This window comes from Mandrillus leucophaeus, unplaced genomic scaffold (assembly GCF_000951045.1).
Source record: "Mandrillus leucophaeus isolate KB7577 unplaced genomic scaffold, Mleu.le_1.0 Scaffold515, whole genome shotgun sequence".
Taxonomy (NCBI): domain Eukaryota; kingdom Metazoa; phylum Chordata; class Mammalia; order Primates; family Cercopithecidae; genus Mandrillus; species Mandrillus leucophaeus.
Window position 1 is genome coordinate 1,542,017 of NW_012105531.1, and position 26,735 is coordinate 1,568,751.

Genomic DNA, 26,735 nt, shown 5'->3' on the forward strand with positions numbered 1-26,735 from the left:
AGGTAGAAGCCTATAATGAACCCTCATATTCTCAGCATTTTATCATCAGCCCTACCCCTCTTCCACCACACATGCACTGGATTATTTAGAAACAATCCTGGACATTATGTCATAAGCATGTTTCTTTAACAACACATTTGGAGAAGAAAAGAGAACACATTACAAAGTCATGAATTTAGATACTGCATTAGGAAGATGATAAACCTACTTTGCAGATTTATTTTCCAACCATTTTACTATAGGAATCTTTTGCTTAAAATACAGTAAGATTCTCATTATTCCCTGAACATGGTAATGACTTTCTCTTTAGGGTTTTTTTTTTCCCCACATTTTTTTCTCTTCTGGAGCTTGCTATTTGCCCATCTGAATGGTGCCCTTTCAAGGTTTGACTCCATTCCTGCTTTCTACATGAAGTCTTTCTTGACTTTTTCTTATGAAAATGGCATTCTTTGTCTGCATAGCTCACTTCCACATTCAACAATGAGTTGCTATGTACTTTTTAAAGTACATGTTCTATTTTAACTTGATTATAACTGCTGTGTGCCTCAGTCTCATGTATAAAATACAGGCAATAACATTTACCCCAGATACATGAGGATAACACAAAACAAGTACTCAGTGAATATCAGTAATTGCTATTGTTAGCCATAAACTGCAGGGAAGGAATCATACCATGTGCCTTTTTTTAAATCCCCAGTGGCTCATTTCTCAGACAAAGTGGATACTAAATACACATGTAGTTATGATGACTGGGAGGAAATCTGCTTTATTTTCTATGAGGTCATTATCCAATATTATTTATTAATATATTCACATACATATTCAAAATATGACCTTTGAAAGATAAGCATTGTGAGATACCGTGCTTGTTATCTGCAGTTGATCATGAGCTAATTCACTGATTTATGTTATAAAATGTATATCACTGACTTTCACAGGTTTAAGATTAAAACCCAATTTAATTAAAACCCCAGATACATTAAATTTTATCTTTGTTATATCCATGAAAAAATTGTGCATAGAAAAACAGGTATTAAACTGGTAATTACAAATCCTTTTTTTCTTTTTCAGACCATAAAAGTATCACTTAGACAATTTGAGAAATCCAGAAAAGTGGAGAATTAGGTTAAAAACTATCCAGAGATGGCTGGGCACAGTGGCTCATGCCTGTAATCCCAGTACTTTAGGAGGCCGAGTTGAGCAGATTGCTTGAAATCAGGAGACCAGCCTGGCCAACACAGCGAAACCCTGTCTCTACTTAAAAAAAAAAAAAAACGCAAAATTTAGCCAGGCATAGTGGCACATGACTGTAATCCTAGCTACTAGGGAGACTGAGGCAGGAGACTTACTTGAACACACGAGGTGGAGGTTGCAGTGAGCCAAGATCCCGCCACTGCACTTCAGCCTGGGCAGCAGAGCAAGAGTCTGTCCCCCGACCCCTGCCAAAAAACTATCCAGAGATAATCACAGCATTTTCCCACTTGCTTTGCATAAAGGTTTACATACCTTAAGATGTACTGTCTGAAATCTTTGATCCCCTTTTGCCTACTGCTTAACATTGTGCATAAGCACTTTTTGTCCTTGAGAATATTGGTAAATAATGTATACAGTTTTTAAAATTTTTTCAGTAGTTTCATATTTATCATAAACATATATAAAAGATTAAAATGACTTTGGAACAGTTTCTAGTTGTCTGTTTGTTTTTAAGATTCTCCTGGCTATTCTTGCTTTATTTTTTCCATATGAACTTCAGAATTAGTTGTCTGTTTAAAAAATAACTTGTTGGTGTTGGGTTCACTTTAAATTGATAGGTTGTCTTTACAATGTTACCTTCCAGTGTAAAAACCTGGCATACCAGGTTTCTTAATCCATGTTATGTTGCTATTAAAAAAAAAGAAATTGGGTAATTGGTTAAGAAAAAAGGGTCACTTAGCTCTCAGTTGTGCAGGCTGAGAGTAGTAGGGCTTGGCCCTCCTTCTGGGGAGGGCTTTTATGCATCACAACGTGGCTGAGAAGGTCAAAGGGGAAACAGACGTGGTGAAAAGGAGGGAGGAGCTCATGGCTTTATAACAACCTACTCTCTCCCGAAAGAATTCATTTCCTGGAAAACTAATCCATCTTATGAGATCTCACTAACTGCAGAAGAGCACCCCGACATTCATGGGAGATCTACCCCCCAAACCCAAACACCTCCCACTAGGCCCCACCTCCCAACACTACCTTAATGGGGATCAAATTTCAACCGGAGCTTTGGTAGGGACAAGAAAACCATTTCTAAACCACAGCAACAGTCTCTTCTACTTTTATGTTCTTCCATATGTTTTAAGATTTTGTCCGTTTTTTTCTTTGATGCCGATGTTGCACGTTTCTTGTTAAGCTTATTCCTAGGTATTTTAGTTGTTCGTTCTGTATGCTATCATTTTTCCATTGTCTTTCTCCTGAATGATAATATGATTATGAAGGCTATTGATGTATATATTTTAATTATGTATCCAGCTACCTTACTCAATTTCCTTAAGATCTATAATTGTTTCTCACTAAATTCTTTAGGACTTTTCAAATAAGCACTCAGCCGCAAGTACCAATTTTATGTAACTAAGTTTTTTCATAAGTCTTATTCTTTGTTTCATTCCTGATTTTTTGTTTGTTTTTTAGAAAGTGCCTGTAAGTTTACTAAACAAGCATATTGCTGACTGTTGTATGAGATTGACATATTTTATCTACCTGTATATGATGAAAATGTTATTCTTTGTTACATATACAGTAATATTCTTGCACTTTCTTAATTTCATTTTATTTGTTCAACTATCTCTTATTGGGCTTCTACTGTGAGACAGGCATATGATTGGTGCTGGAGATTCATAGTCTGATAACCTGATAACACAATGTCCACCCTTCAGAGATGAATATTATTATAAAGGTAACAGTTTGCTATGAGAATAGAAAAGGGAGTTCTACATAAAATAAGAGAAGGGAGGCAGATGGATTCAAGGAAACTTCCTTAAAAAGGTGATGCTAGAGCTGAATTTTGAATAGAATAAGTCCACCTCCATTTACTTTAACTGGAAACCTGTGATTTTGTTTGACTGTGGAAACTTACGAAACTTATGGTTTCTTGTGATTCCTGTGTTAAATTTTAACTTTTTGAATAGGACTCGAACTATTAAATACCAGCTAAGTATCTTTATCCAAAATGCTTGGAGGCAGAGTGTTTTGGATTTCAGATTTTTGGGGGATTTTGGAATAATTGCATTATACTTACTTATTGAGCATCTCTAATCAAAAATCCAAAATGCTCCAATGAACATTTTTTCTTTACCATCATTTTGGCACTCAAAAAATTCTGATTTTGGAACGTTTTGGATTTTGGATTAGGGATGTTCAACCTGTAATGAATAACTTTTAAAAATCCAACAGTGAAAGTGCAGGTACTTGCTTTCTTTCTCCAAAATCTATTAGCCTAGTATTTGTCAACTCATGGAAAATTATAGCTTAAATTTAAAGGATGTTTATCCTAAAAAAAATTCAGAATTAAAAGAAACTTTAGTTAGCATTTGAGTCTGTCTTCCCATTCTCCACCCAGCCAAAGACTTAGAAAAGGTAATTCCACTAAGGCCATAAAACTAGCTATTGGCAGAGCTTGAAGACTGTAGAATACCTCAAGATTCTGGTTTTAAATGTTGCAAGACTTGTCGTTCTGCTTGCTTTCTTGAAGAAATAAAAGCATGACTCTAAATGTGGAATTGTCAAATATTTTTTACTTATGCGGTTTTTCTTATTATATTAATTTTTCTTTTTTTTTTTTTCCTTTCTAGTCTGCCATTTTCAACTTTCAGAGTCTATTGACTGTAATCTTGCTGCTTATATGTACTTGTGCTTATATTCGATCCTTGGCACCCAGCCTCCTGGACAGAAATAAAACTGGGTATGTTACTAATGGTTTCTAATCACCTAAATTAGTTCTTACAGATGTTGAATGTAAGTTAACATATAAATTATTACATAATTGAATTCCTACATGTAATTTGGTTTTGTAATAACTTTTTTCATTTTCTTCCTGTTAAAAATTCAAAAACTTTATATTCACAATATCTTACTAAACTAAAAGATAAATTTCAGAAGTGACCTAATATGTGTTAGAGTAAAAAACAGCATGAGGGATTTAACCTACTGAAGGTGAAAATACATGTTAGTTGTCCGTCAGTTTTTATGATAATACTCCATTTTCTTTGTAGACATTGTCTTCTCTTCATTCCACCTTTTTCAGTAAAGTCCTATTGCATTTATTCTTCAATATTCACCAATTTGTTGAAATTATATTATTTGTTGCTTAGCTGTACATGAAGTCTTTCTATTCAAGTAGAAAGTTTCATTTCATCTTTCCCTTCTGTACCTGCCAACTGTAAACTTAGAATTAAAGCGTATGGTAGACTCTAGTAAACACTTATTCCTATTGATGAGTTAATGGAATTCTAATATAATGCATAATGTCCATCTAAGATATTTAAGTATTTATCTCATTAAAGAATAATTACATAGTAGTAGAATACTTTCCCTATGCTATTATGAAAATTCTTCTTCAAAAGGAAATAGGTTGCATGTGGAAATGTCTGCTCCTCATTCCTTTGGGAGCAGGAATATACTCATAACATGCTACATTAACAAAGGAGTTCTCAGGGCTGCCAACTTTCTAGTAAAGGTTGAGTGGTAGTATAGTTCTCCTACATAAAACAGCCTGCCTATTTTTACATTTTAAAATATGTACTAATACAGTCAACTGTTTGAAAGCTTTTTGTTTAAAAACCTTTATTTCTACTTATATACATGTTAAGCACCATTTTATTTTGATTTATAGCTAAGAATTATTTTGTATAGAAATTTTTATAGGCCTAGTCTCTTTCTGTTAAAATTACGTGTTTTTATGAGACTCATAATCTTTTATTATAGTGAGAATATATACCATGGTTAGGTGGGGGTATCTAGACAGATTGAATAAAGCAAGTTCTTGATGACTTCACTGTTTAAAATAACTTCAGTTTTTGCTACTTCAAATAATACAGAACTAAGCAGCAGAAGAGAAGATTACTACATGGTCTTTATCCTGGTTTCATAGACCTGGTAGCATTATCAGCAGATATACTTATTGGTATTTAGCCATAATAACTAAGCAACATAATTACATTTTTTTAATCAACTAACAGGGTTCGTGTGTGTGTGTGTGTGTGTGTGTGTGTGTGTGTGTGTAAGTAAAAGTAAAATTGGGGTATTACAGAAATATATCTAGGTAGAGAAATATGTGGAAAAAATTAAAGTGGTGCTGATAAGTCTCTTAGTTACCAAGTTAGTATTCTTTATTCATTTATAAAGGTTGTTAATATATTAATCCTGTTGTACCAGTTTCTTAATGATATTTTGTTACTTCTAGAATGTTAGACCCCAAAAGACCTTGAGTTTTTGATCTTGTGGTTTTTGGTGGGTTCTAGAATGAAGGAGCCATGGCTTTGCAAATGCCTGACCTATTCCATTGTTTGATGAAGAAATGTTAGCCAATTTTAAGTGATACCTAGAGTTATCATCATATGTACCTTTAGCCTATGTATGAACACAGTACATGTAAGTCACCATTCTGAGGACTTTCTGTATAATCACTCATTTCATCCTCATAACAACCCTTTGAGGGTGGGTACTATACCTTGCTCACAGTTATGCAACCAGTAAGTAGTATAGAATGTAAGCATAATTTGGCCTTTATTTTAGCTTATTTTCAGGGATGTATATGGCTTTTGTCATTTTATTTCTATAGTAAAATTGTTTAGCCTGTCAGAATATTCATACTTTGAAATAAACTCATGTTTTTGCCTAATTCCATTTAATCTAAACTGTGTATATTCCAGTTCATAGCAGTTTCTATACATTGATGATTGATAGGCTAAGAGACCTTTTACTTTGAGGTCAGGAAGTTATACTTCAGAAGAGGAACATATGTAGAACTTAACTGACCAGAGTTTTCTGTCAGTCTTACCCATTCAGATGTAATGATTCACTAGCCAGCCATCTCTTTCAGCAAAAAAAAAGAATATGCTATAAATTTTTCTGGAATTTAAGTATTATGATTTTCTTGAGATAATAATTCTAGTTTATATAACATAATATTAATTTATCTTGATTTGCAACCATATGTGACACTATTTATAATTCTTTTACTTTGTCAGACCAATAAAGTAATGTCCTCGATGTTACTTTTTAAGATATCTCTATTCATTGATGACTCAGTTGGTCTTTTTTTCAAAAATGATTTGTTATACATGCCAAATAAGTGATAATTCCATATAATATATAATTCATAATGTATTCATTCATACAATTGAAATATATGCCTCCATTCTAATACTTGTTTCTAGAATATGTGCTTTAAATGCCATATTTAGTGAATTCACATAGAGTGTCCTCTAAACTAGGAGATTTTCTACTTATATTGAAAATATAAGCACATTTTTAATTCCTTCTTAGTAAATGACACATAATTAAATAACATCATTGGAATTCATTATTTTGGATTATTTAACTTTAGAGCTACATTCTCTACGAAATTAAAGTTTAGTATAGGAATGTTTTTGGTGTCACATTCAACCAAAAAATGTTCATTTAACATTTTATCAAAATCGATGCTTAAATTGCCATGTACATTTTATGCTTTTGAAAGTAGAGTACTTTAAGTTAACTGAATAGTAAACCCTTATGCAAATTTTTGCGACTCTCATTAATTTGCCCTGGATTTGACCTATGACACTATTTATATTCCAGTTCATAGCAGTTTCTGTACATTGATGGTTGATATGCCATTGTGTCCTACTTTCATACTTGGATAGTGGCTCAACATCAAACAAGCAGATTTCAAATTTGAAGCAAAGTGTTAAAGTTAATATGTTAATATACAATTAATTCCCTATATGATATCAAGAGAATGATTTACCTTTCTGAGTAATCAATAGCTACTTTTTTTCTGTTTTTATTCTATGCAGATTGTTGGGTATATTTTGGAAATGTGCCAGAATTGGTAAGTGTCTATAATCTCCCTCCACTTCTTCAGCTGTAAATTGTTGACCAATTTACTTATGTTATAATCGCACAAATCATATGTTAATTTTTAAAGGGCAGGCTTCCCGATTTTATGCATTTTTGCAAAAGTTTATAAGTTGTACCAAGCTCTTTTCCTTATGCTGTTTGGGCATAAGGCGTAGGCCAGGCATGGGGGCTCACGCCTGTAATCCCAGCACTTTTTGAGGCCAAGGCAGGAGGATTACCTGGGGTCAGGAGTTCGAGACCAGTCTGGCCGACATGATGAAACCCTGTCTCTACTAAAAATACAAAAATTAGCCAGGCATACACATCTGTAATCCCAGCTACTTAGGCAGCTACTGAGGCAGACGGATCTCTTGAACCCGAGAGGCAGAGATTGCAGTGAGCCAGATCACACCACTGTACCCCAAACTGGGTGACAGAGTGAGACTCTGTCTCAACATTAAAAAAGAATAAAACTAGATTTGGTGGATACTTCATTAACACAGAGATAGAAAAGTCTCTCTAATTTAGATATCAAATACCATGCATTCCTGGTATTGGGGGAAATAAATGTATGTGGTTTTATGCACACATGTTGATAGTATGGAAGTATAGAGCACGCTGTTCTGTATATTGTATACCATTTTGATAACTAGGATGTATTCCCATATAATGAAAGTCTGTCTGAGCAGCTATCTAAACATAATCACTGTATTGCCCTATTTTAAGTAACAGAATGTTTAACTGTTTTGTCTGTTGAACCCATGTGGTCATAGCCAAACTGTTTGACTCGAGTTAAAGTACTACCCTTGATCTTAGCTAAAAGACCAAGAAGCAATTAAAAGTTAAGGTAGATGTGGTTGTCTTACAATTTTCCATGATAAGAGATTAGTAACATCATATATGTTTTTATAGTTAGTAATATACTCCTGTCCAGTCGCCCTGTATATGCAACATTTGACACTGTGTCCAGCACAAAGTAGACTCTCAAATGATTAAGTGAATGAATTAAAATGTATTTTATTGCATCATTCATCAGTATTCTTTTTTTTTAGAGGGGGGGATGGAGTCTCACACTGTCACCCAGGCTGGAGTGCAGTGGTGTGATCTCGGCTCACTGCAAGCTCCACCTCCCAGGTTCAAGCAATTCTCCTGCCTCAGTGTCCCAAGTAGCTGGGATTACAGGCACCCACCACCATGCCCAGCTAATTTTTTGTATTTTTAGTAGAGACGGGATTTCACTATGTTGGCCAGGCTGGTCTCGAGCTCCTGACCTCGTGATGCGCCCACCTCGGCCTCCCAAAGTGCTGGGATTACAGGCATGAGCCACTGTGCCCAGCCGTTTATCAGTATTCTTGAATAATAAATTACACCCTTTTTAAACCTTCTTAATTCAAAAAAAAAGAAAAACTCAAGGCATTTGTACATATACAACTTTGAACTGAAATTGGGTATTTCTTATCTGTCCTCTTTGGAATCATTTGCATGGCCAACGAAAAATTCTTTCGTTTCAGTACTCTTCTTCTAACTTTGCATTTATGCATAACTACTTTTTTCTTTCATAAAGCCTGTTAGACTTTTATAATAAAAAATATTTTTTCTACGTTTGACATTTAGTGTTGTTAGCCAGTCTTGACAACAGCCTAAATTCTCACAACTAATCTCTTTAAGTAGGATGGAGAATTGAAGAGTCATCTCCATTAGATAAACTGTGTGCCCTTTAGAGTATTGTGTTTTATTTTGGTTTTCAACTTCTCAGAGATGTGGAAAATTTAGAAGATGGTCCATAAAGGAGACAAACCTCATGAGATTGAAAAATACAAACTAAGTATTTGTAATACAGGTATACCTCAGAGATACTGCATGTTTAATCCCAGACCACCACAATAAAACAAGTCAACAAATTTTTTTGGTTTCTGGTACATATAAAAGTTTTGTATAGATTAGTGGTCTGTTAAGTGTGGAGTAGCAGTGTGTCTTTAAGAACAATGTGTGTACCTTAATTGAAAAATACTGTGTTGCTAAAAATCACTGGTGATTATATCTGACCCTTTAGTGAGTCAATCATTCTGCTGGTGGAGGGTCTTCCCTCAATGTTGATGGCTGCTGATTGATCAGGGTGGTGGTTGTTGAAGGTTGGGTGACTGGCAGTTCTTAAAATGCGATAACATTGAAGTTTGCCACATGGATTGACTCTTCCTTTCATGAAAGATTTCTCTGTAACCTGCAGTGCTATTTGGTAGCATTTTATCCACAGTTGAATTTCTTTCAAAACTGGATTCAATCCTCTCAAACCCTCCACTGATTTATCAACTAAGTTTATGTAATATTTTAAATCCTTTGTTGTCATTTCAACAGTGTTCACGACATCCTCACCAGGAGTAAATTCCATCTCAAGAAACCATTTTCTTTGTTCGTAAGAAGAAGTTACTCATTCAGATTTCATCATGAGATTATAGTAATTCAATCACATATTCAGGCTCCCCTTCTAATTACAGTTCTCTTCCTCTTTTCGCCATTATCTGCGGTTACTTCCTCCATTGATGTATTAGGTAAACCATGCTGTAAACAGGTATGCTGTCATCCAGACTTAGTTGTTCCATTTCTAGAGCATAGGGAGAGCAGATTTAGCATAATTCTTAAAAGCTGTAGAATTTTCAGCAGGTGAATGAGCATTGACTTCAGCTTAAAGTCACCAGCTACATTAGCCCCTAACATGAGTCAGCCTGCTCTTTGAAGCGGTGGAAGCCAGGCACTGACTTCTCCTCTCTAGCTGTGAAATTCCTAGATGCCATCTTTTTCAATGGAAGGTCATTTTGTCTACATTGAAATTCATCTGTTGTTTAGTTTAGCTACTTTCATTGGTTATCTTAGCTAGTTTCTGCATAACTTGCTGTAGTTTCTTATTGGTGTATCATGTATCAAATAAGGTTGCCATCTTGTATGAGCACAGTTCATGGTGCCCCACAACCATTGCAATGGTACCATGAAAGATCAGTGATCACAGATCGCCATAAAAGATACAATAATAATGAAAAAGTGTGAAATATTGGGAGAATTACCAAAATATGACACAGAGACACAGATTGAGCACGTGCTGCTTTTAAAAAATGGCCTCAATAGACTTGCGCGATGCAAGGCTGCCATAAGACAGTTTTTTTTCAAAGGGGCAATATCTGCAGAGCACAATAAAATGAAATATTCTGTACTTAGAGATTTTTTGAAAGAGAAACTGAGAACTGATGTAATTTGTCTGAAGATGGTTATAGTATAACTAGTCTTCAAATGTTTAAAGCATCGTCTAAGGTTCATATGCTGTTCGCCATTGAAATAATTTTGAGAGCAGGTTTTCTTCCCTTAAGCTTTTAATGATAGGCAAGACCCATTAATGGTGGAAATTGTAAGCATAATACTAAATTATCCAGAAGTCCTTTCTAAATCTGTGATGATGAAATCATAAGGTTCTTTGGCCTTTCCAGTTTCTTGTCATGGCAAATGATAGAGTAAGTGTAAAAGACTTCATAGAAAAGTGCCTGTTTCAAGGCTGTAATACTGATATAATGACTATTGAAACAGACTTTATCTTCCAGAGAAATAAGTATGATTTTAACAGATTCAGCTATTCTTCCTCAGTGTTCTGTCATATTTTGTTCTCTCTTATAGTGACATGTGTAAGTCTTTCTTTTGTAATAAGTATCATTACCTTAAACTGGTAAAATCACAGATATAGCCTAGATAAGTAGTTACCATTCCGGGGCATTTGGCAAAATAGAGAGACAGCTTTGATAGTCACAACTGGACTCTGGGACATATAGTGGATACAGGTGAGGGATGTTGCTAAGCGTCCTAGGATGCACAAGGAATCCATCACAACAGAATTATCAAGCTCAAAATGTCCATAGTACTGGAGTTGAGAAGGGCTAGTCTAGATTTACAGAAATTTGTGATGCAGACTTATCTGGCACTCAGTTATGAACAACTGCAAATCCTGAAATAATAGGAGAAATCTTAAGCACTTCAAAAAGAACCAAGAAAAGAATGACAAAAGAGCATCCTCAATGGTTAATACTGATAGTTAGTGATAAATGTAAATATATACACACCAAACTGCATGCTTCAGAGACAAGTTACTCTGAAAAAGAATATGGCCAAGAAACGGTGGTCAGAATACCTCAAGTAAAGTAGAAAGAGAGAACATAATGGAAGAGCAGGTCTGGAGTTAAGAGGCATAGTTATCATCTCAGTTTTATTATTAAGTTGCTAATGCATAAAGAAAATATTAAGGTATTTTAAATCCATCTTATGTAATGAGAGAAGTACATACAGTTCCATTTAATAGCCCACCCAAACAGCCCCTTTGTTCACAATTATTGCTTGAAAAGAGTATAGCTCAGTTTAAGAATGTCTAGTTTGTATCTTTCTTAATGATTTCCTGTAGTATGATCTATTTTTATATCTAATTATAAATAGTGTCTAGTGTCCTTTTTTTTTTTTTTGGCTAGTTATTTATTATTTCCATTTTCCTCTCTTGACTGTATGAATGCCATAGGTTGAATGGTTCATTTTAAATGTTCGTTCTTGCCAATTCTGTGAAAGCATTAGCTTTTCATTTTGGCAGAGTGACTTAGAAAATATTGTTGATATGCTGCTTTCTCAAGCGTGTGCTCCTCTCTTATCTTGACACAGAATATATCCACAAAGAAATGATACAATTTTAATGGGAAAAGACCTAGCCAAATCATCTTATCATGTTACACATCACATTACAGTAACTGTTTTACATTCACTTATACAGACCTAAGACCAGACAAAAAGTAACATTAAAACCCAAGTTCAACTAAAGATGTTTAGCTTTACCACATGGCAGTCTCTTTTAAGAAAAGTAAAAACAGGAAAATGAAATCCATCTGTAAATTATAGCAGTCTAAGTTGAAGGATGAGAAAAAGCGGAACTTCTGGAAAACTTAGGACAGTATTAATTTCTTTTAAGTATTTAATAAGACTATATGAGACAATGAGGATATATAGCCCTAGTAAGAGTGACAGGCTTGCTTACAAAGTCTTTCTGAAATTTATGTACAAATGGGGTTGTTTTTGTTTGATTTGGTGACTTGGGCTTTTTCCTCTAAGAGAATTAGCATTGTTTACAAATTGTGACCCAAGACATATTTTAATTTTAAAAGATTTTTATTTTCAATTGAGGTGATGGTATTGTAAAAACACTTTCACTTTCTAGATTTTTCTTTAGCTGAAAGGCAGTCCATTAAATGTCTATGGATAGAACAAATACTTCCAGATCCAGAAAAACCCCAAAAGTTTATTTTTTATATATGTGTATAATATTTTCTGTGGAAATTAACAATGAGCAGACACTAATATATAAACCCAATTATATGGCAGTGTCATGTCAGTGAGGAAGCTATAAGAATGAAAATGACCTTGAGAATTTTAGTTAATAAAGATGGTCAGGATGAACATTTTCTAAAGGTAGTTTGCTGAACTTGCTAAGTGGAATAAGGAGTTTCATTAAAGAGTTGACTTTAAGCATCATGGAAAAGCACAAGTGAGGGTAGTATAAACCATCTCTACTAGAGGATGCCAGGTACATACCCAGGATTATTTCTAGAAGTAGTTTCTTCTTCCTTTCTTATACTGCCCTCACGGCAGCATAGAAATGTTTGTGCTTTATGAATGAGTATAGCCTTGCGGTTATTGAAGGAACAGGGAAGAATAAGATGAGTTTGAGTTAACTCACAATGACATGATCTCTATTTGCAAGACAATTCACAAGCCAATTTCAGATTTACTTTGTGCAGAGGAAAGCATCCAAATACAAGCATTCCTTAAATGCATGTGAAAAATTGACTCATATAGAAGTGGTTGGTTTTAGTTCTACTTTTCTAACCCAGAGTAAGCATACTATCTCAGAAATAGTTTTTCTAATTTTTTAAATTAAGCATTTTAATTTGTCCATTTTTTAAATGCAATTTTATTGACCATCCTCTCTTTATTTTCATCCATGAATGCTCCCCCTTCCCTTTGCCTTTAAGTGTCACGAATTGCTACCAGTAAGGACAAATATTGTGTTTCGAATTTCTTTTTATGGGTGGAAATTTTGTTCTTTTTATAGAAAGAAAATAAACAATATTTCTTTGGCCTCAGTTGAGTTGAGATTGTTTCTCTTGGATCTCTGTCCTACATTCTACATTGTATTTTTTAGTGTCTGAGTTTACACAGTGACAAAGAAATGATGCTTTCAAGGTTTTCTAAATATATGAAAAGAAGATCCTCTTCGAAATAAATTGACATATTAATAGTTTAGCCCATTCTGCATGGTGCTTGTTTTTTATGTTGCATCTAGTTTTTGTCGTTGTCCCACCCCCAATATGGGGGCCTCCTAGGGAAGAATGTTATCTTGATTCTTATGTATCCCTTTCTCGTAGTATAACCTTGTCATAGCCAGGTTAGCTACTCAGTTAATCAAAATGAATATCTCCTTTTTTTCAACAGGTGAACGGAAGAGTCCTTATGTAGCAGTATGCTGTATAGTAATGGCCTTCAGCATCCTCTTCATACAGTAGCTGGGGAAAATGCCAGAATTTAATTGCCATCAGATTTCATTGTGAACAAGGACTTACTGCAGAAAATAATGGAAAGGATGGTTAACCCTTTTATCTCTGAACATTGAATGAGATAAATTTCCAGATGCTGTTCTCTATTTTTATGTTATTGGACCAATGTTCTATATAATAATTAAGATGTAACCATTTAATAGTCTGTAACAATCAACCTCAGTATTGTCACTACAATATTACATTCTGCAAATGTTATTCTGTTGTATCAGATACCAAATTTTAGTGAGGTATCTCCAAGGCACATAGGAGAAAACAAAATTGGTTAATTACTCAAGTTCCTTTCACTGTGATTTGGAAATGATTTAATCTTTATAGAACAAGACCCTTTTTTGGACTAGCTTTTTTATTAAAATGGCTCAATTTGTGTTGATAAGGATTGCAGTCATGTTTAATAGCGCTTGCTTTTCCTCTGGGCACACCATTTTGATCATTAACCAGAGTACCTCTACTCTTAGCAAACTCTAGTTTATGACAAGTATTTAAAATATTTAAAACAAGCTTATAAGTTCTTAAGGAGCAAGGTAAATGAGATGTAACTTAAAAATAGTATTGGAAAAATGTTGATATTTAACATTAGTGGATTTAGACTAGACATGGCATAGTAGGCTCTGAAACCTCTTGTCAAGTATACATAAGTGTTTTGTGCATGAATTTTTACCAGAAAGCTGTCTTTCTCTGAAAAACACAACATTCTTAGAATGAAAAGAACAGTTATAAAATAATTATCTTATATGTGTTTTTCATTATTTTTAGTGTCACGGCTTCAAAAATGAAACATTTTAATTGCCCTAAAGAAACTGTATTTTTGTTTTGTTTTTTAATATAGCACTTTAAATCCGGTTTGTGTTTTGTCAACTTGAGCTGGAATCTTTTTTGTTACTTTGAAGGTGATAAATAGTTTTCAAATCTACTGATTTGTGTACTGTGGCATAAGTATATTTGAATTTGGGTGGTGAAAGGAGACCTTCAACAATTTTTAGTCTAGGCAAGAGAATTATTGGGAATGTGACTTCTAAATTTTACAATAGAGCAGTTATTTTAAGGTCATGGTTAACATTTCTTAAGGTTCAACTGAAATTCAGTTAAAATTTCAGAGCTAAGAGGAACTTAAATCTTAGCTAAAAATTACCTGTTGTAGATAGTATTAATTAGATTGTTTGCAGCTATTAATTCATCATAAAGGTAAAATGAAGAAACTCCCTTTTTGAAGAAAAGAAAATTATTTCTAATTTAATAGGCTAGTAGTTATTTCTGCAGAAACAAAGTATGGAACTGAAAGCCACCTATTTTTATTTTAAACTAAACCACTTGGAATGGATTCTAGGTAACATCTTAAGCTTGTGTGTTGCCTGTGGTGGTTTTTTTGTTTGGGGGTGTTTTTTGGTTTTTGTTTGATTTTCTGTATTTTGTTATCTGACGATTTTTTGTTTGGTTTGGTTTTGGATTTTTTTTTTTTTTTTGGCAATAGAGCTGTTACGCGTTATCGCTGTATTTTATATTTTTGGCATGTCTGTGCAGTTAAAAGTGGTATATTTTGCTTTAGACAGGGAATCAGGTTATAATCATTGTTCTTCCTCTCAAGTGCCTCTTGGGCTTTACATCAGGTCACGGATTTTCAGGGTTTCTCAAAAATAGGATTCTTGTCAGTGTCTCCATGCTGAATAAGTAACCTTTCTGACTCTAATTTCTGGGTGGCCATCTATCTGTTGTCCAGCTCTGCTGCCAACTGGACTTTCCGAAAGCCATGTCAACTCATTTTTTATATGCTAAGACAAATCGAATATGAAAAGAGGAAGAATATTCTAGATATTCTAAGACATTTCTTAATTTGGCATCTCAGAGGAGGTAAGTGGAAAGTAAAGGAAGAGATAATTTTGGGGGAAAATTTGTGGAAACATACAAAACTTTTTGCTATGTATAGACGCTAAACAGTGGGAGGCAATGTATTTGTAACAACAAACATTCTGACCTTTTGAAACACAAGCTCTTGGAGAAGTCAGGGAGAGACACAGTATGAATAAAAGCAATTAACATGTTCTTTAATGTATTTTTTTCAAAGGAGACTGCTGAATCCTGTTCTCTAATCCAAAGGGCAGTGTAGGTGGTTTTAAGCCCACAGAATATTGAGATATTTCTCGTGTGGTTTTAGTGGGGTGGTGGGATGCAGAAGGTTATTAAAGATCAACTTAAGCATCAGATAGAATATCTCTTTTATTTTTTTAACTCTTATTTTAGGTTCAGGGGCACATGTGCAGGTTGTTATATAGGTAAACTCATCTCATGTCAAGGGGTTTTGTTGTACAGATTATTTTGTCACCCAGGTGCTAAACCTAGTACCCAGTAGTTATTTTTCCTGCTCTTCTCCCTCCTCCCAACCTCCACCCTCAAGTAGGCCCCAGTGTTTGTTGTTCCCTTCTTTGTGTCCTTGAGTTCTCATCATTTAGCTCCTACTTCTAAGTGAGAACGTATAGTATTTGGTTTTCTGTTCTGTGTTAGTTTGCTAAGGATAATGGCCTCCAGGTCAGATGGAATATCTATCACATAGACCTGTTGTTACAGGGTAGGATCGGATGATGGACACTGAAGTACTCAGCGTGCTAAGTTCAGTTGCTCTCCCTAGCCTCCTTTTGGCTTCAGAGTCTTTTGATTCCATCTGTCCTGGCATTTTTTGTGTGCTGATGTTTAGTTCCTGATTGGCTTTAGCTGTACTAATAGGAAGGGAGTTGTCTTTTCAAGCAGTCTTAAAAGGTGGTCAGTCAAAAGGCCAGAGTCTGAATCCCTTCTATGGCTTAAATAATTTGAGGATCAAGTCCAGTATCTTGTTAATGCCCTGTTCTACTGTGCCAGGCACTATCTTGAATGCTCTTATATGTTCAAATTCAAAATAGCTCTTTCATACCGGGGGATGATAGTAACATGTGACTTGCAATAGATTCCTTCATCTTAGTAATAAGATGATCAGTCTAGTTAGGACAAAATAGAGATTTGAATAAATTAACTTTTCCAAGTTCACAGAGTAAAAATGAGCAGATCTCTGCCTGGTTTTGTGAAAAAGACTTAGCACTGGTAAATAGAATATTTCTATTCCTACACCATTCTTTCAGTATATCATCACTGAAGACAGGAAGATAGGCACACAGATTTTTCCCATAGTAATTCATAGTGCACTAGGTGAAAGAGATGAAGTATGTATTGAAAGTACAATGTGATGGCATTTATTATTCAGATAATCCCAGGATTCTAGAAGAAAACAAAGAAGAGTGACAGTTCAGTTAGGGTGTGAACTTCCAGAGGAGCATTGCTTAAGCTGAACTTGAGAGCATTGTGCAAAAGCACAGTAACCTGTTAAGAACTAGAAATAACCTAGCTTGTGCCACTTTGGGAGTATTAAGACGTAAGCCTAGAAAGGTGGACATAGGTTAGATCTTAGACTGTCTTGTATTTTTCTCCTTCCTATTGATGACCTACCTCAAAACTGAATATGTTTTTCCTCCTGCCTAACACAAAACTACTTAAGGGCAAAAATTTAAATTCTTCCTTGGTGTGTGTGCAAACAAGGTTGAATATATTCATGCCTACCTTATTTTGGACTAGGAATACAGTAGTATACTTTCCAAAGACTTGTCTGAATAGTATATAAGGTGGAGGCAACTGACTACTTAGGTCAGTATTTTTAGAAACTCTTAATAGCTCATACTCTTGATGCCAAAAGCAGCCCTGATTGTTAAAGCACACACCTGCACAAGAAGCAGTGATGGTTGCATTTACAATTCCTGGGTGCACAAATAAAAATTCCCAAAAAGCAAGGACTTACGCTTTTGGCAAAACCTTTGAGAAGTTACTGGATCATAGGAAGCTTATAACAAGAATGGAAGATTCTTAAATAACTCACTTTCTTTGGTATCCAGTAATAGTAGATGTTCAAAATATGTAGCTGATTAATACCAGCATTGTGAACACTGCACAACCTTGTGATTATTACTAAGCAAGTTACTACTAGCTTCTGAAAAGTAGCTTCATAATTAAAGTTATTTATACACTGCCTTCCATGACCTTTACTTTGCCCTAAGCTAATCCCCAAAATCTGAAATGCTACTCCAATATCAGAAAAAAAAGGGGGAGGTGGAAATATATTTCCTGTGATTTTAAGAGTACAGAGAATCATACACATCTCTGGTTAGTTCATATATGTCTAGTGTGTAATAAAAGTCAAGATGAACTCTCAAGAGCCTCCTACTTTTGTCTTATTGTCAGATGTGTGAAAGCAGTTTTTAGAGGTTAAAAAATGGAAATTTCCACCTTTTTATTAGGATAAGAATTGAGAATTGTTTTTTTTTTTTTTTTTTTTTTCCCTACCTGCATTTTCATTCATGGATGGCCAAGATTAGTTTTGGGGTATTATTTTTATTGTTGTTTTACATCATACTAGCTATTCAATCTATTATATTGCTGTTATTATTCAGTATGCTTTTAAGAGCCTTTAATGACTCCTGTAGTTTGCTTTGGGTGTGAAGTCTTTAATTTTCCCAGAGATGGTGGAAATCAGATTCTGAATGAAATTGACAGTTATCAATTACTGACAGTTATTTTCAACCTTGTCCTTAACTGGGAGCCTTCAAATGCCCAAACATTCTGGCAAGTAGCTATTATTTTCTGTCTAAAATCTGTTTGTGAGCATTGTCCATCAGAGTCAGATTGTTCAGCCAATTTATACTATTATTAGTATTTACTGAGAAATATGAAAAGGCTTATGTCTTGCTTTGAGGAATGTGGTCTTCTTGCCGTTAGCTTCCCAAAACTGAGTAAACACAGACAAACCTTTGTCAGACCTGTTACTAGAAGGAATTTACCTAACCAAATGAATTGTAACAATTGTATTTTTAGTTAGATTTAGATCTAAAAAAATACTTCAGATACAAATTGAAAGGCAGTATCTTAGTTGTTTCCTGCAATATATATTGTAAACGTTCCCCTCTGCTCCATTATACCACCAGTTGATAAAAGACATTATAAGAAAATCACTAAATTTCCAATTTCTATTAATAACAAAAAGAATTCAAAATGGCTTTGCTTAAGATCACCGAATTTAATATAACCAGGAAAGCAAAATCTGTTTTTAATTCAGAGGGTTTACATTAATGTCCTTACCCATAACAGATTCATCTCGGGGTGGAAGGGAGGGCAAGGGCAAGGGAGAGAACATAAATACTGGAAACAAGGGTAAGTTACTTCACACTTTGTGGAGGGTGAGAACACTCATTCAGAAACTGCGTAATACCCAGACACTACTGTTTGAGCTTTGATGAGGGAAGTAGCCTAAAAGCAAATGTGTAGGGATGTCGGGTTTGTTCCCAAAGTGCTAAAACCTGTAATTTATCAGCCACCTCAACTTCTTTGATTACTATAGCTAGGCTAAATACTGAAAAAAAATTAAAAAGAAATGAGGAAATAGACATGAGGGATTTCAAGAAGGCCAGCATCAAAGAAAGACTCTTTGCAGTAACGAAGTTTTAAAAGTGATCTGGAGGCTCAGGATAATACCAAAAGGTTTGACCTTGGAAATTAAGTTACAGAGAATAGAGTACAACTCTTTCGGGTTCTGAAAGAGTAGAAGATCATATTTCTCTTGATTTTATTTGATAGAAATAGTTTGCTTGCTTTTTAAAAAGTGTTTCTGAAGATGACAAGCATCTTCAAAGAAGCTTTATTGAATCTGTTAACATGTAACAAAGAAATTTCACATAGAAAACTTAGTGAATCCCTAGGCACTTAGTTTGACCTGCCATGAAGAACAGAAATCAGGCTAGAACGCAGGATAATCCTTACCCCCTCCGCACCCCCAAAGAATAGAAAATTAATCCCTCTGTCATTCCAAACCCACAAAGTAGAGGCCTCCATATCTCCCATTTCATCCCTACATGAATCCTTTGAGAACAGGCTGTGTGCCAGACAGTGCTAGGACAGGATATACAATGTGGAATAAGACAAATACAGCTATTGCTGTCATGGAACCTAGAATCTAGTAAAGATCAACTAACCAAATAGCTAATTAGATGAGCATACACAACCTCTAGAACCCTGAAGGAAACACCTGAAGGACGGTTTAGATGGCATGGTAAGGTGGTAAGAGAATGCCAGTCCATGAAGTTGATGGTTAGGCTAAGACCTTACTGCAGATGAAGAGCATGAACAAAGAGGCAGAGACAGGAAAGAGCTTGGGACTTGAAGGGGTGGAGAAATTCATAGAAAACTAGCATGAAGAATGCTATTTAATGTTACTGAGTGAGACAAAGAATGGAGTAAGTTGGAAAGAAAAAATAGGCCAAATCATACAGGGCGTTTGAACCATAGAGAAGGCTGGGCAACTCGTCCAAAGGATTTGACTTTACACAATTAAAGGAGCTAGTAGAGTAGTCTCTGTAAGGCTGTTGTCTTTGTTTCTAAAGTTGGACATGAAATCCACGGGGCAGGTAATCGGGAAGGGAAGGGAAGGGTAGAAACTGTGTCAGTTCTTGTCATTGACCTTGGTACTGTGGATGTCTTGCAGAAAGAAGTTAGTGCCCTTCTTGAACCTATGCATGGCCAAGAAGTCAGAGAGGCTGATGGATGATCCAGGGGAAGATAGAGCAGTTATAGGCCCACCTGCTGTCTCACAGTAACAAGGTTTTCAGCACATCTGTGACATCACAATCGAGCTACCAAATGACTACTACTTTACCTCTGTTGAACAAATTTCACCCAAGACTCCGTCCTGTCTTCCACACTAACCAGAACCTTACAGGGAAGGCAGTCCTAGGAAATGAGCAGCCTAACCAAGTTGACACGTTACAAAGTAATTTAAGACCCTTCAACCTGGATCTCTTGCCAGCAACTCAATATATCCCGAACAGAATTTTTCTAAACCTGCTTCTTCTGGGTCACCCTATTTTTTTTTTAAACAATGCTACTTTCCTTCTATGCTTAGAATTTTCTAATCTTGTTAACTCCCCCTTTTCCTTTCTCATATACCTCTCATGCCACCACCAATCTATAACAGTTCTATCATTTTTACCTCTGCAGTGCCCACCCCAGGTGGATGAGTTCAAACTCAACAGGTGATTATACAATCCCACACATTGATTTCATATTTAGTTTGATATAAGCCCCCCTTCTGGAACCCCCAAAGAAGGTAAAGGCCACTTTCCTCTCCAAAAGCACGTACAGGGGAGTGAGTTATAGCAAGGAGCTAGTAGGCTGCTATCATTATTTAAACCAAGAAAAACCCACTGTAGACAAGATGAAGGATCTAATAAAAATGTGTTCTTATTTCTGATTCTAAAACTTTTAACAGCTGGGCTTTCCCATGTGGAATAATGTTACATAAATAACTCAACCAGGAAACAGAGGGGCTGTGAAGAAGTCCAACAAAATGATAGATGATCTTGGACACTCTGAATATCACACCCAATGGAGTTACAAGGAAATAAGTGCATTGGAAGGTACGGGTGAGCTATGCTGTTATGTGTGAACAGCAGACTTTACAGAACCTGACAGTTATCTGAGTCATGTATCACTAATTCTACAGAAGTTTTCTTTCTACTTAAGTATATTAACACTAACCTGTTCCATGGGGACCTTTTCTGCTCCATCCAAATTTGTCATCTTTTAATTAGTCATAGAAATCTAGATAAACCAGGTTTCAGAAAATAAACATGTTGAGCTTTAAAACTAAGCTCTCAATTGTTATATTTAATTTTCTTTTAAAGGGGACAAATATCACTGAGTCCATGCTATTTGGTATTCTTGTCCACATAGTCTAGTCAAAGCTCATGTTGCAATTCCTACTACCATATGTTCATTTCAATGAAGTGTATATAGTCTCAGTTATAGCACAAATGCCAAAAGGCATTATGAGAAAATAGTGAGGGATAAAACCTCAGCCTAAGAAACTGCAGTTCTCCTTTTCCATTTACATGATGGGAAGTGGTGGGAGGGAGCTGCAATCCCTATGGGAGATACAGAACTTAGGGGTAAGTCTCATCTCCCTCAGGTTTGGGTTAGAACACCTTCAAAAGCCTTCCCAGCTGTGAACACCAAGGACTGTCCTGTATTGGCAGTACAAGTTGTTCTTCACTGGTCCTCAGCAGTTGCTTAAACATAGACAAAGAGCTCTTAGAGAATGAAGACACATTTGGTTTTTTCCTGTCATGATCTTGGAAATCCTATTGTAGCTGGAAGTTCTACATTTGTGAAATGTATTCAGGAATTTACCTTCCTAGAAATTTTGCAAGGGCTCATTTTGGGCTTTTTGAAGAGTTATAGGAGACATTCTGTGATTATAACAGTGGTTACTTCAGTAGGAAACATTCATGGAACATGTACTTGTTACTCTTTCTCTGTGTAATTCTTAGATCAACCTTGTTTTCTATGAATACCGGCAAAACCAACTCATCCATTGTCTACACTATGCAAAGGGAATTATCCACATCAACTTGAAATAAGATAAGGAAAAAAAAAGAAGGAAAATTACTTCTAGGCCTTTCATTGCTTATTATTGCCCCTACTCTACCCTCCTTGTGTTTTTACTTGCTGTGATCCAAGGCAACACGCTCATGTAGCAGCTCCTAACTGTGATCATCCTAGCACAGTATGAGTCACTAAGCAGGAGAGGCTTCTTATTTTCCTTTGAATTACAAGCCCTGTGCTTGAGAGAGGGTTCAATAAGCCCCCTACAGAATCACATGGACGGCAAACGTATGACACCATTAGTCTCATACCTGAAATTAATTTAAATTTTTCCCCTTACAAAACTAAATTGTAGAAAATTCAGAAAATGCAAATATACAAAGAAAAAAAAAATTTCCAGTAATCTTACCAGTCCCAAATAACCACCATAATGGATCATATAAAGATATCCATGTACAGATAAAAATATTTTTTATGGGATAGAATAGCTCATGCTATTTGGTAGCCTTCTTTTCTCCCCATTTAACGATGTCATGAGTGTCTTTTCACAAATTACAGATTTTTGCTATTATATCATTTTTAAATAATTGGAGAATATCCCACCATAGAATACAATAAAATGTATTTAACCTGTCCCCTGTTATTGGATACTTAAATTGTTTCCATTTGGGAAGTGATATATTTAAAAGGACAACATGGCACAAATCACATTGATGTCTTCTTAAGATTAATTTATATCACATGTACTTAAGTTAAATGGGCATGGTATCCTAAGTTTCTTATTTAGATCTACATGAACAGATCTTTTGTTCAGGATAAGTACATATAGGCAGAAGAGTTGACTTCTTACTTCTCTTTATTTCAATGTGACTGGGAAATATATCTCCACTCTACCCTACCTGTAACCTGAAATTACACCTTTAAAAAGCTTACTATTTATGTTTTATAAATTTTTAGTGTGGTAGAGCATATCGCATTTTAAATAACTCCCTCCTACCATGAATCTTCAGAGGAAGTACATTAGAATGAGGTGCATTAGATGCGGGAATCATCTGCTGAAGTATCATATTTAAATCTAATTCTATTAAACACTGCAGGACACTGGGCAAACTGGAGAAGTGCAATGATCATTTCAATGCTCTCGGTATGGAAACTGATGCTCCCCAGGCTGAGCAAAAGAAATTAGGATCTGGGAAGTGATAAAGTAATAGACAGGAGCTTTGAAAAGTTCAATGAGGCTGTGGGCATACCACAGAACATTCAGATTAAGCAAAGCACTCCTGGATGCGACAGCCTGGAGGGCATGTGGCCATCTATTTTACAGCCTTCCGGTTTTTCACTCATTCAGGGTGCAGTAGGGCTATAGTTCCATTTTTAATAATGGAAGTTGTAGGAGATACATTTTGAAATTTTTTTATTATACAAAATGAAATATTTACATGGCTATTAAATGTATATTGAAGTAAAACTTTCGACATAAAAGGATAGACACAATATATTTAGTGATGAAATCATGTTACAGGCTAGGCGCAGTGGCTCACGCCTGTAATCCCAACACTTTGGAAGGCCAGGGGCAATGGATCACTTGAGGTCAGGAGTTCGAGACCAGCCTGGCCAACATGGTGAAACCCCGTCTCTACTAAAAAATACAAAAATTACCTGGGTGTGATGGTGTGCACCTGTAATCCCAACTACTCAGGAGGCTGAGGCAGGAGAATCGTTTGAACCCAGGAAGTGGAGGTTGCAGTGAGCTGAGATCATGCCACTGCACTCCAGCCTGGGTGACAGAGCGAGATTCCATCTCAAATTTTAAGGAAAAAAAAAAGAAAAAAATTATGTTACAAAATATTTTATGCATGGGTACATACACACACACACACACATTTACAAGAAAAGAATTATAAGAAATACCAACATAATAATTTTCTCTAGGAAGTGGGAATAGCAGTTTTCTTTCCTTTTATTTTTTAAAATCTGTATTTTTATGGTTAAAAAAATGTGGTAAGGTAAATGCCAAGTATATATATTTGAATTTCATGACCTACTTTTTAAATTTATGCTTGATATTTTCAGACCATCAGACCCTTATTACACCTTATTTTAATGATTATTTTCTCTTTGTTTCATTACCGTGAAAAATGAAAAGTCTTTGTCATTTTCTGTCTGAATCTGTAGCTCTGTCTCCCTTTTTTCCTCCTACTGTCCTACTTTCTTGAACTAGATGTTTCGTAGGAATTAAAAGTATTTAAGGGTGGCCAATTCTTATTTGCCTTTGGAAACCCAGAATGTGCACAGTATTTAGTAAACTTTCATCTATTATGTAAATTCTTAATTCTTTGAAGAAGCACAAATGGACTGTATTTACCTCCATTGCCCTGACTTCAAGCATTTTCAACCATCAAGAAAAGTAAATCATTTAAATTTAGAACTGACAAGAAACAGACTCAGCTATCTCCTAAATATATGCATTAAGAATAGTCTGCCAAGGGTTTTGTGTAAAGGCAAAAGATAATAAACTTAGAATGTATATACTAGTCAATGAAAGTCCTACATATACAACAGTGTGATCCAATTTCCAGAAACAAATGCCTTGTGTTAAATATAAAATTAAGGCCAAGTAAATTAGTTTATTTTTTGAGTGAAGAAGTTCAAGTCTCATCTATCTTAAGATAAAATGCAGCTACCTGAGATTACATGCCACAAAGATACCAACTTTATCCTTTTCCCTGATTTTCTGGTTTAGGACAATAATGGCAAGCATATCTACATTTGCTTCACGTACCTTATAAAAATCCTGGAGAATCTGGCATTTATTACACCACTCAATTATGTACACTTTGAGGCTCATGAAAGCCTGAAGAATATTCAAGAGCCAGACAAAAAACAACTAGTAAAAAATGTTTATACTCCTCTTCACAACTCAGTAAGAAAATCTGTAAGTGAATGATTTTATAATAGTTAAATATGGCTTTGGACATTTAAATGTTTTTTATGTAATCCTGTTAATTACTGAATTCAGGTTAATGAATGACATGATGAAGAAGCACATTATATGAAAGTTATGTTTCTCCATTGAAATATTTTTCCTACCTGATGATTTATTCTGTTTCCTCACTAGTTCCTAGCATATCAGAAAGGAGTCTAAGTATCAAAAATTAGTAAATAGAAGTCTCAGTGAGGCATAATTTATTAGTTTGCAGATTCTTGATGACCATAGTTTACTGGTTAAAAAATTAAAACATAAAACTTTGATCACTCCTTTTGAATTGGAACCTACTCACCTACCTCATTACTTACGTGCTCTGTGTGAACACAGCAACTGTCAAAAGTTCTCTGAGGCATAAAAAGAAAATTCTGCCTGCAGTATAGAGAAATTCTCCTCTACACCCTGTCCCCAGAACTGTGGACTCATGGACTAATGTCCCTGCTTTCTCCACAAATGCCCAGTTTCACTCTGCTTTTCCCAATCCTCTACTTCCCATGAAACATAAGGGCTGACTCAGACAGGGCTCTTATCTGCAAATAACAGATACTGGCCCAGTAAAATTAAGCAGGAAATAAGTTTATTGGAAGCCTGTCAGTTGTAAAATAACCCAGAAGGCCAGCAAACCAGGGAAGAAAATCAGAACATAAAAAAACTGGGTAGCTGAAACCTCAGCCAACAATACCAACCTCAGTTCAGTATTGTCACTACTGAACACTGGACCTTGTCACTTGGCTTCCACACTTGTCCCCAAATGTGGTATCACTGTGGATAAAATAAATTCTGCATCACCTCTGTTTCTCTGCATCAAGGGCTACACGTTCAAAGTTCCAAGATGGAGTGGATCAGTCAACTGTTTCCACATTAGTGCTGTATAACAAAACCACTCCAAAATTCAATGGCTTAAAACAACAATTTATTCTTGCCCATTTGTCTGTGGGTCAGGCAGGGGTTAGCTGATCTCTAAGCTGTGCTTGGCTGTGCTTGGCTCCAGACTTCAGGGTGGGTTCAATCTCAACTCCTGTCTCATTCTTATTAGATCAGTGAGTTGTCTGACATTTCTTCTCATTGTGATGGCAGAAGTTCTAGATGGCAAGCCAGATTGTGTAAATACATTTCACACCTCTGCAACATCACATCTGTGGACATTCCATTGGCAAAAGCAAGTCATATGGCAAACCCAAAGTCAAAGGGCAGCGAAAAACATTGTGAAAAGAACTGTGAAGCCAATAGCAAAGGTCATGGGCACAGGATGGGGTAAAGAATTGAGACTAATAATTTATTTCAGTGACAATTTTTTTTTTTAGATGGAGTCTCACTCTGTCACCCAGGTTGGAGTGCAGTGGGCATGATTTTGGCTCACTGCAGCCTTTTCCTCCTGGGTTCAAACAATTTTTCTGCCTCAGGCTCCCTAGTAGCTGGGATTACAGGCACCCGCCACCAAGCCCGGCTAATTTTTGTATTTTTAATAGAGACGGGGTTTCACCATGTTGGCCAGGCTGGTCTCGAACTCTTGGCCTCAAGTGATCCACCTACCTTGTCCTTCCAAAGTGCTGGGATTACAGGCATGAGCCACCGCGCCCAGCCTCCAGTGACAATTCTTATGGGTC

General features: G+C 35.6%; 1 long non-coding RNA gene across 1 annotated transcript; it reads left to right on the forward strand.

The window, feature by feature from the left end:
- The first annotated feature begins 3,806 nt into the window (after positions 1-3,806).
- On the forward strand, positions 3,807-14,424 carry LOC105551287. The gene is made up of 3 exons (XR_001007848.1): positions 3,807-3,925; positions 7,023-7,057; positions 13,573-14,424. It is a non-coding gene; the product is annotated as an uncharacterized LOC105551287 (long non-coding RNA).
- The last annotated feature ends 12,311 nt before the right edge of the window (positions 14,425-26,735 follow it).